Genomic DNA, 10,857 nt, shown 5'->3' with positions numbered 1-10,857 from the left:
GGGAAATTAAGCATAGCTTCAGACCCGTAAATCTTAAAAGCTTCTCTATCGTAAGCCATAGCCGCGGACTTCGGTCTGCAAAAATACCCCAGACATACCCAACCGCCATCCGGATATACTATCTCGGCCATAAACCTCGAGTACTTCATCTTCTTAACACCGTGATACCTTTTCCAATCACTTTGTTTCCTTCTCTTACACAACTCGCTTAACCTCGTCTTGTTGACACCGAAAAACTTCTCCTCTTTCGTTTTCTCCTTCTCCAACTTCCTTGATGTTTCCTTCAATGTCATCCTCGTAAAATGCTTTGAGATATCAGATTCTGACATGGCTGATTTCTGAAAGAAACGTAAAAGTATTTTAGTTAATGATACTCAATACCATCTGACTACTAGCAAAATGTGTCTAAACACGAACATGGACCTGTTAATTAACACGAATGACACGCCAAACAAATTAAAACTTAAATTGAAACAACATATGAAAATCATATTATTTTGCATATATGAAATTGTTTATAGATGACTAATAAATTCTTGCCTCTAATAGTTATTGATAGAAGCTAGATTTGAGATGGCTAATCTCCAGATTCGAGATGGCTAATCTCTCTATTAAAAGACCCTTTAAGCATATTAGACTCCACAGAAATATTGAGAACGAGAAATAAATTTACTTCAAGGGAAAAACATCAAAATAAATATGCGTACTAGTGGCTCAACTACACACTACTCAACTACTTTCTATTTCAATGGCATGCATGCACTTTAATCTCAATCTATCTAATTTACGTATATAATGTAACACAAAAACTACGTACTAATTTAATGCAATAAAAGGAACAAATGCATAATATATTAGATAACATGTATCAATTATCCATTAAGATAACATGCATGAAGAATCTAGAAGTATGAAGTGATCCATAAGCAATTCTTTCAGAACAAAAGTCATAAGGAACAGACCTGTGAGTTACGAGGAACGAGCGATCGATTGCTACTGCTAGGGTTTCAACTTTCTTTCAAGAGATACGTGTGAAATTAACTGAATATATAGTGGATGAGGTGACCAAACTTTGAGATTTATATGGAACCTTTATATAGTGTTATGTGCGCTAGCTTTGAAATAATAATAATAATAATATATTTGATTATTGAAAGCACCGATATCGAAAATCGTCAAAAGTCGGTACCAAAATGCTTGGTACGGTATGTATCATGGAATGATATTTGAAGAGAAAATCGGTAAATTTCTAGTAGTGGAAGTACCGATCCCGACGAACTCAAAAAGTGGGTATCGAATTGGTACAAAAAATACTCAGTACAATAAAGATACCATTTGCTCATCTCTAGCTAACCTTATGCTACATTTGTGATAAGAATATTGTAATGTTTACAAAACCATTTGTCTTCTTAATTTTCTATCTATATATCAAATTGCCATCAATGATTTTGGACCAGTGATAGGGTAAAAAATGCTACCAGCAAAATACTTTAAAGTTATTTTATAAGGCATGTCTCCTTCAACAAAAATGTGTTACCTATATAAGTATATTGAGATGTTTTTAAAGAATTCAAATTAACCTATATACTTCACCAACGCTACTTTACAAGCAAGTGGTGTAAAGAAACATCTCAAACATGGTCATAGAAATAATATGCTCGTTTTTTCTATATATTCCATGCATTACTATATTAGTTATCTTATCAGTAGTATTTAAAAATAGTCCTAAGTAGTCCAATTCATAACTACCAGGAGGATTACACTCATAAACCAATTCAAACCTCCATCTCATCATCACATCATACTCTAACTATTTCTTTAAAAAACTCTAATTTTTACTTCACCCATAAACCAATAAAAACCTCCACCTCATCTTCCACATCATTATCTACTCTTACTACTATATAATAAATATGTATGTATATATATATATATGATTTATGTGTAGTGGTTGTGGTGGGGCCACTACAAACCCACGTTTGAGAATACAAACAAACACCTCCACAAACATTTGTCTTCACCCGTAAACTTTTGTTTGCACCATTTTATGTCAACAAAAACCTCCACACATACACCGGTGGAGATGCTCTAAAGAGAAAGAAATATAGATGGAAAAGTATTTATCATGTATATACTTTAAAGCCGCTACAATCTTTTTTACTGTTTGATGAAATACATTAATTTGTTTTTCGTTAATGGAGTAAATCAGTCCACTCCTATAAAAACTAGAATAATGGAGAGGTTTTATTTTCTTCATTTTACTATAAAATGTTATTTTTTTCCCTATTTATATACCTCATTTTTAATAAAGTATATTGACCAACATTGGCGGATTTAGAGGTTTGTTACATGAAAATGACGAATCTTAAAGTTTTCGTGCATATGATACATAAAACTGTACTTCGCTAATAGAAGTTGAGGGTATTCCGGGCATCCTCTGGCCATACATAAAACCCGTCAATGTCGACTGATAGAATATTGATATTCGTGGTCTATTATTGGTGAATACGGATGGTAGCTAATTTGCTAGGTTAAAAATTAAGAAATTGTAGATATGGTTCGACAAAATTTCTTAAAATTTTAGAAGAAAAATGAAATTCGGATTAAATATTTATTTTTACTTATATGATTACAAAATTTTGATATGGGCCACCTTATTTGTTCAACTAATCAACTGGATCATGTGGCCCATTCTCGTTTTAACAGGTAAGCCCACGACTGAAAGACACGGTGGGCCGGTGGAGTGTGGCCCTGTACGCTCAATTATTTTTAACGAAATACGATCCCACAAAAAAAAAAAAAAGAAAGAAAAGAAAATCATTCGCCCACTCACTGGTCGTCGGTGAGGATTCTGGCATGAATGAGCCGGAAGCAAGACTACAAAGAAGACGAGCAAAACGCAACAAAAACATAAATGTTATTTGACACGGCAAACAATCACGTTCTTTACATTAATTTTTTGTGACACATTAATTTTTTGGTTAAAGATCAAGATACTTCGTGTTTCTGTTCAAAAACGGAATTTAACCTGGTCTAATCTTAGTACTTTGTTTGGTTTTGATTTTTAACAAACTTATGTCGTTTTTAGAAATCTTATGTTTCGTTTAGCTGTGTTTCTGCTATATTGTTGTTTTGTTTTTTTATATGTTAATAGCTTCCAATTTAGTGTTTTATCAATTGATAATATACAATGCATTAGTGCCTTATTTTTACAAATACTTTAAATAACCTTATTTTTACAAATACTTAACATTTAAAATAATTTATTTTGTGAACAACATCATCATCATCATCATCATCATCATCGTACTCAGTATATCCTACCAATAGCAAAGCTATGGTAGGGTCTTACCTCTACCCCATAGGGATAGAGAGGCTGCTTCCGGTGAGACCCCCGGCTCGATAGTAGTTTTGCATCAAGCCTTGAACATAAGGCACATAGCACTCAATCATCGGGACACCGGCTGATCGGTGCATGTACCCTTATCTTTCAGCTATCAACGCCACTACATGATGCCTGATTAACCGTCCGTCACTTTTAACGTTATTTTCACGAGATTAGTAAAATAACGTCAAAATTAGTGCAATTTCACTTTTGCCTACCCGAGGGTTCACACATATATACATCATATGTGCGCACCGCAAGTAATGAACAACATATGTTACTCATTACTCATACTTTATTCTCCACTAATAAATCTAATCTACTTCGTTGCTTGAGACCAGAACCTCCCATCTAAGTGGCATGTGACTGGGTTAGCTCCACATCCACTAAAAACCATATTATATATATAATATTGATTATTATTTACATATAAACATTTAAAGATAAAGATGAGAAAAGTGACCAATTTTATGAATTGAATATTATTGTTATTTCGGGGTAGATGACAAAATCCTTTATTGTTTTTTTATGATAAGCATTTGAAGAGCGGGCACTACATGTTCAATTGAAGAGCATATCGCCGGAATATCTTTTCATTATAATATCCAAATATATGCAAAATCATGAGAAGACGATCTCACACATCTACGACGTCATTTTTCAATGACGTCATTTTTATTGAAAAACACAAAGTTTATCACTTAAAATAGATAGCGACATTTCGTTATATGTATGAAACTTGATGATGCAACATCGTTTACAAAACAAATAAAATGCCAAATAAATATATAACGAGAGAAACAATAGCAGTAACAATCTATTCTTATCAAATAAATTTCTTAATTTCACCATTATTAATTACTATAATGTTCCAACGTTTAATTTCAATGATAACAAATTTATTATTTTTTATTATGAAATTTATTATTTTAATTTTACAAGTCTTTCGGATATTACATTCTAAATATATCTTCACATGGATGCAGCCTTAGACATGTCCTCCTCAACAAGTCCCTTCGCACAAACTGCTTCTTTGATGAGTTTTAGCGAGGTTTCAAAATCGTCTAACAATTTCTCATGATCCGGGATGGTATTTTCATCAACCGAGACGACTATTGTCATCTTGTTCGCCTAACTTTGGAAATTAATCAGCAAACCCTTTCATCAACGAAGAAAAGAAAACAACAGAATGTTAGCTTCCTATCCTTATAGATAATTAAACATATATATACTTACGCAGGGGTGTGATCGGTGCGATTTTGGGCTAAAACCGAACAATGAACAATTTTTGCGGTTTTTTGACCTTTTCAAGATAGTTTCGGTTTTCTTTGCTTTTGGTTTTCAGGTTTGATTCGGTTGTGAGTTCGGTTTTGCTAATTGCGAATAAAAATTGACCCAAGATATCGATTTGGTCCTAATTTTTTTTTAAAAAAAGAAATTAATTGATAGAATATTGAATATTTCAGCTTAGAATATTAAGAACCAATAAAATATACTTACATTCAAAATGATCAAATATAAAAAGTCATAAACTCAATAACATTTAGTCATCGGTAGGTTCTGCTTTAATGGTTAAGGTCCGATTATGTAGTTTTCTTGTTTTTATTTGTCCTGTTTGGTTTTTCGATTCTTCACAAAACACAAAACCAAACCAAAACTAATATTCCGGTTTTTACTAATAAAGTTCAAAGCCGAACCGTCGGTTTTTCTAATTCGGTTTGGCTTTTCCATTTTGGTTTGGTATTTTCGGTTTCGTGCACACCGTTGACCTTCCATACATGTGGTTGGCCATAACAACTAGGAGCAATGGATTCCACGCCATGACCATAAAATCCAGTTTCTTCTAAAGGTCCAACCAAATTAGAGAATGTTAAGGTTGTACGAGTTAAGGCCATGTATGCTGCCTACAAAAATATAGTTGGCAATAATAACTTGTGTTAGTAGTACAAAAGATGCCCCAAATGCAAACAACTGCCAAAAAAGATCTAATAGATATTGAGAAATCACCTTGATGCCTAACAACTTAAAAACCAAGGCGGATATCGAAAACAAATATAATGCCTCGAGTGAGTGCTTTTTCCTATCGATGGTTGCCTTGGCTTCTCTAACATAGGCTAGCGGATCATCTCTTATACCAATGGTGAGTGGAAGGATCACGTAACCAAGCCAATTCCCCCATTTTGCTTTGGTATTCTTCTCCATCATATCGGCTAATGCCTATAATATGTATATATACTTAGGAAATCAGTCAGACTTAGGGGTTTGGGATTCCTTATTTTAACACCTTATAACATTCTGTAAAAGTTATAAGTCATAAGTAGGGTAAAATAAGCAATCTCAAACACCCCCTTAATCCTAAATGTTTTGTTTTGTTTTTTGTCATTGAAGCACTCACCTGAATGCCCGAAGTTGGCCTTATGTTTACTACAAGCGTTGATCGCATCCGTATCTTCTTTGGGAGGTTGTTTTTCTTCTCGGTTGCACCTTCATCTTGCTTCCTTTCACCTTACAAATATGAACAGGTATTTCCATTTTTAAGTTCAAAACACCGTAAAACATGCACAAAACCGACCAAAATAATTTATTTTCTAACTCACCATATCTCCGGTTGAGGTACTTTGATAATCCAGCTTGAGTCACCCCTATTGCAATGTCGTTTATTGTCTACAAGATTAAACGAAAAAATCAAGCTTACATTTTGTTATTATTATTTATACGGATTTGGATCAAATACAAATTAAATTAACGTGCTAACTATAAAAATCCAGTAGTTTATAATTATATATACAACATATTGTAATATAGTGTAGTGCAATTACAGCATAGTGTAATTAAACTACGATATAATTACATAATTATATTTTTGGTTTCCTCGCGCCTGAAGCTGTGGAGCTACTTACCCGTGTTCAGCGGGTCATGCATAATAATGTTATGACTCCAAGATCAGTAAATATAGTTTTTAAAAGATTGGGTTTTGCGATTTAAAAAGGGGTAGCAGCGCAGCTTGTTGCCCGCTTGCCTTCTGTTTCGATGTAATCCAATAAACAATTAATACGGCAATTATTGTAAAACTTCATTTATTTTTTTCATTTGAAAATCCCGTGCATTCACGGATTCAAAAAATTATACTACTTGTATATGTAATTACACTACTATTCATACTTTTTCCTTCTTTCTTTCTTTTTTCTTTGTATTCATGGCATTCTTGATGAGCTTCATATCGGCTAGGCTTACCGTCCGGTAAACAATTCTCTTAGGATTCTGCTCAACCCCAGTCAGAGCTTTAATCGGCATATCCGTGTCCTTCAAAAACAATGCCGTCCCCATAATATGCCCAACATCTACCAACGTATTCCCAAATCAACCAGAAAACCATGCAAACCACCATAAACCACCGCTTCCACCACGGCCCTCCACGGCCATAGCTTAAGGATGAAAACCACCCCGAATTGGAATCCTTATTCCTTGGGACGGTGGGAACTGCATCAGGATTGTCGATCTGGCGAGTGCAAGCGAGTAGCAAGGACATAAGGGAGGTACCGTCGCCGAGGGATTGATGCATGCGCAATATTCTGATTGCCTCTGCATCAGAGGTTTTGAGGTTGAGGAGGTGGAGATCCCACACGGGTATCGAAGAGTCGATGGATGTTTTACTGAGATTGTAGACATAATCTTCCAGGAACTTATTAGGGGAGTCTAGGGTTTGTGGGATGTTAGGGATGATGATGTGATTGTTTAGATTCACATTTGTAAGAACCCATTTCATAGTTCCACCATTCTTGTGGTCTACAACCTGTGTTTAATTGCATGCATGTTTAAAAACTAGCTACATATATAGTTGCTTAAAAGTACAAGATAAATTTCAAATATTAAATAGAAGGATGACGGGCAATAAGTTGTGCCGCTAACTTCTTTTAGATTGCAAAACCAAGTCTCTTATAAACTATGTTTAATTGCATGAATGCTTGTAAACTAGCTTATTTTTTTGAACGACCAAACTTGTTTTAAAAAACCAGTCTAGTAAGAAACCAGATAGAACGAGACACATTTACAAACTGATTCACGAAAACAAGACTGGCTTCAAACTATTAACTTCAAGATAGGGAACGGAATATAGTTACCTGCAAGCTAGAGAACCGAGGATGCTTAAGCAAAGATTGCGGCAGCTTGTCGTGAAAGACACAAGGGTTAATAGTGTTCTTGAAACCAATAATCGCTATGATGTAGAGATTGAAATTTGGTTGGTGGAACAAATGTGCTGTTGGGCTCAATGGTTGTTCTTCGCCGCTTGCTATTATATCGGCATCCTGACTAAGGCTGCTAGTCTTGGTGATTTGAATTGGTTTTAGAGATGATTCTCTCCATTTCAACACTGACTCCATTGATGGATAAGTAATATAAGTTGTAAGCCAATATATATGATCAAATGCAGGTTGGTTTGTTTATATAGTGTGCATCTGAGTAATAAACTAATAACAATGGTAATATTAAATAATGTTGGATTGTGGTTGTGGAAAAAAAAAACAGAAAGGAGGCGCGGATTTGATAAAGAAAAAAAAAGCAAGGTTGAAAGTGGCCAATGGTCTATTTTATACAACCTTCTAAATTGTTTTATTCAAAGATTCAGAATTTATTTTATTAATGTTGTTTTCTTATACATGTGTTACATACAAAAATTGTTTTGTGGGTCAAGTAAATGTTTCAACTCGAACAAGTTTTCCACCCGTACTACCCAACACATGACCACCATTGTCATCAGGGACGGCCCTGAGAATTCACATGCCCCGTTCGAGCCGGAAAAAATATGCCCCTTAAATCTTAACGTACTAAATAATGTAAACACGTTTTTTAATATGCCGATTAAAGTTATGAAAATAAACATAACAATTAGCAAAAATCATGGTATTAGAATGAGTTTATGACATACTGAATAGGCTAATAGATAACCGAGAATTTGTGAAACTCTCATAATATTCTTGATAGCAAATTGATGAATCAACTCTTCGCAGTTTATGCCATCTAATATTTCGTTTGCTAAAGCTATAATCGCCAACCCGCTAAGTATTTCTTAGTCATTGTAAGTGGATCATAGATAATATTTCAATATTGTAAGTTTGAATTAAAAACTCATTTATGTAGACGCTACTGTGACTGCTGGTGTTCGAAGTCGACTTTGTTGCTTTCCCGTTTATCGTTTCTTATTTTTATTTATTTAACTTTTATTGATTAATTAAAACTAATGGACATTTTTCAGTTTCTAATAGGTCTATAAGTTTTTTGGTAATTAAAAAAAGTGGGTCTAAAATGTATTTGAGTATTACAAAAATAGTGAGGTTATAAACGTTTGGGTATTATATATATATATATATATCTAACATTGGAAATTTCAAAAAACTTTGTGCCCCGAAAAACACGTGCCCTGGCTGGGCGCCCACATGTCACACCCCTAGAGCCAGGGCTAATTGTCGTATCCTTTTGAAAACAACGTCGTCGCTATAACATTTCCTACAAGATGAAAACTTGGAGCTTGCTTGATAAAACATTAGCAAAAAGATAGAATAGCGTTTGTGCAAAAATCAGTTTGGATTCCACAAATAAATATACAAGCAAAGTACCGATCAAGACGAAATATATATTCAAGATAGAAATTTAAACATTTAGACGAAATAAATTCAAAGAAAGTATTATTTAAAATCCTAATTGTTCTGAGATGATGATAGAGGCGGAGTCACCATTATTGGGTGCGGGAAATAGGCGTAGGTTGAGGACCGTAAATGATATAAGCTACTTGATCATAAGCCAAATTAAGTTGCGAGCTTGGGTGACTTATAAGTCCACAGGCATACCCGGCGACCACCCTGGTATGTTATTTTAGCAAAAACCTACTCCCGAACACCCCCCCCCCCTTCCTAACACCGTAATATTCCATCCCTTTTTCGACCCCATGTTCCCCATCCCAGTTCTTGGCATCGAAAACTTTCATCCACTCATGTTTCATTTTCCTCTCTCTCTTTCATATTCACACCATACAACTTCCTCATCATCTGTTCTTTCTTTTTCTTCTTCAATGTATCCTCCAACTGTACCTTGATGAGTAGGTGTTTGGTTATGACTAATTATTAATAATATTGCATTTTTAGTTTAAATATTTGTTGGAATGCAATTATATTGAGTTGTTTTCGTATTTAATGGGTTAAGATTATTATATTAGATTGCGAATATATATAATTTAATGCAATGTCTTGAATTTTAAAATAACTCTCGAAGACAAACTAGCTGTCAAGTAAGTTTAAAGGAAAGGAAATAAGAGTTAAGTCTATTTTGTTCTATTGATATGTGTAACAGGAAAATTAACTAAACGAGGTCTCCTAAGTTGTCAGATCAATCGTGAGCTGGGCCCACGAACCCTCAGTAGATTAATAATTAATAACAAACACTCAGTAGATTGGGCTTAAAGAAAAAGAGGCACCGATTGTATTAGGGTCTAGAATTGTTCACGATTTGGTTCGAAACCTATAAAATATAAATCATAAAATCGTATAAGACCAGATCGGACCGTATAAATTTATTATATTTTAAATTTATATATTTTTTTATATTATTTATTAATATTTGTATATAAACTGGTTACTGGTAATGTATATAATTTACATATTAACTAAAAGCTAATTAATTCTTATTGCATAAAAAGTTTGGAGTTTGGATAACGTCTTTTAGAACAACAGCAGCAAATACCTTTAATGTGTTTGGGCACCTTTTTTATGTATATGACTGCTATCTAAGTTAATTAATTTTGACAAGTAGTTATTTGATTCGATTCATGTTTTCCAGATAGCTTGTGTTTAAACGTGACTGTGGAGAATTGTGTTTAAATATGTTAAACGTTTGCAAATTATTGACAACCCAAACCGTAAAATCTAACCGGAACCAAACCGTAACTAAGGGTTTGGTTCGGTTTAAAAGTTAAACGGTTTGGTTTTGGTTTACAAAGATCTAAACAATACTAACGGTTTGACCCAAAAACCGCGAAAACCGAACCATAAACACGCCTAGGTTGTATTATTAAAGAGAGCAGATCTCAAAGGAGAGAAGGGGGCGGCTGTTTGGAAGACGGCAACATTCTTTGGGAATCGCATACAAGCTGTTAGGAGGTTTTTGGCAGGAGACGCAAAGGAGAACGTTGTTTTGCACGAGAATCAAGAACAACTAAAACTGACCATCAGGATGCAATGCTAGATCGTTTAGTAATCACCCCGGGTGTAGGGTTTTTGTGAGTAACCATTGAACTTATTAGAGATAATATTCTCCCTCCAAAGAAATAATTCAAATTCAAATATTGTAACTCTTATTTATATTTAGATAGTCTTAACTAAGTTTGATGATAGCTTATTTCTTGGGATTTATTCCTGTAGTTTTGATTTATATTTGTGTATATGTTGATCACCAAGTCAATGAAAATAATCAAGTTGATT

At 34.1% G+C, this 10,857-nt stretch overlaps 1 pseudogene; it reads right to left on the bottom strand.

The window, feature by feature from the left end:
* Positions 1–4,357: 4,357 nt before the first annotated feature.
* LOC143632962 (wax ester synthase/diacylglycerol acyltransferase 5-like) lies at positions 4,358–7,827 on the bottom strand (annotated as a pseudogene).
* Positions 7,828–10,857: the final 3,030 nt, after the last annotated feature.

This window comes from Bidens hawaiensis, unplaced genomic scaffold, assembly GCF_021521415.1.
Source record: "Bidens hawaiensis isolate Kalapana, Puna unplaced genomic scaffold, B.hawaiensis_p1.1 tig00006555_1, whole genome shotgun sequence".
NCBI classification, from domain to species: Eukaryota; Viridiplantae; Streptophyta; class Magnoliopsida; order Asterales; family Asteraceae; genus Bidens; species Bidens hawaiensis.
This window is presented reverse-complemented; position numbering and strand designations above follow the sequence as displayed.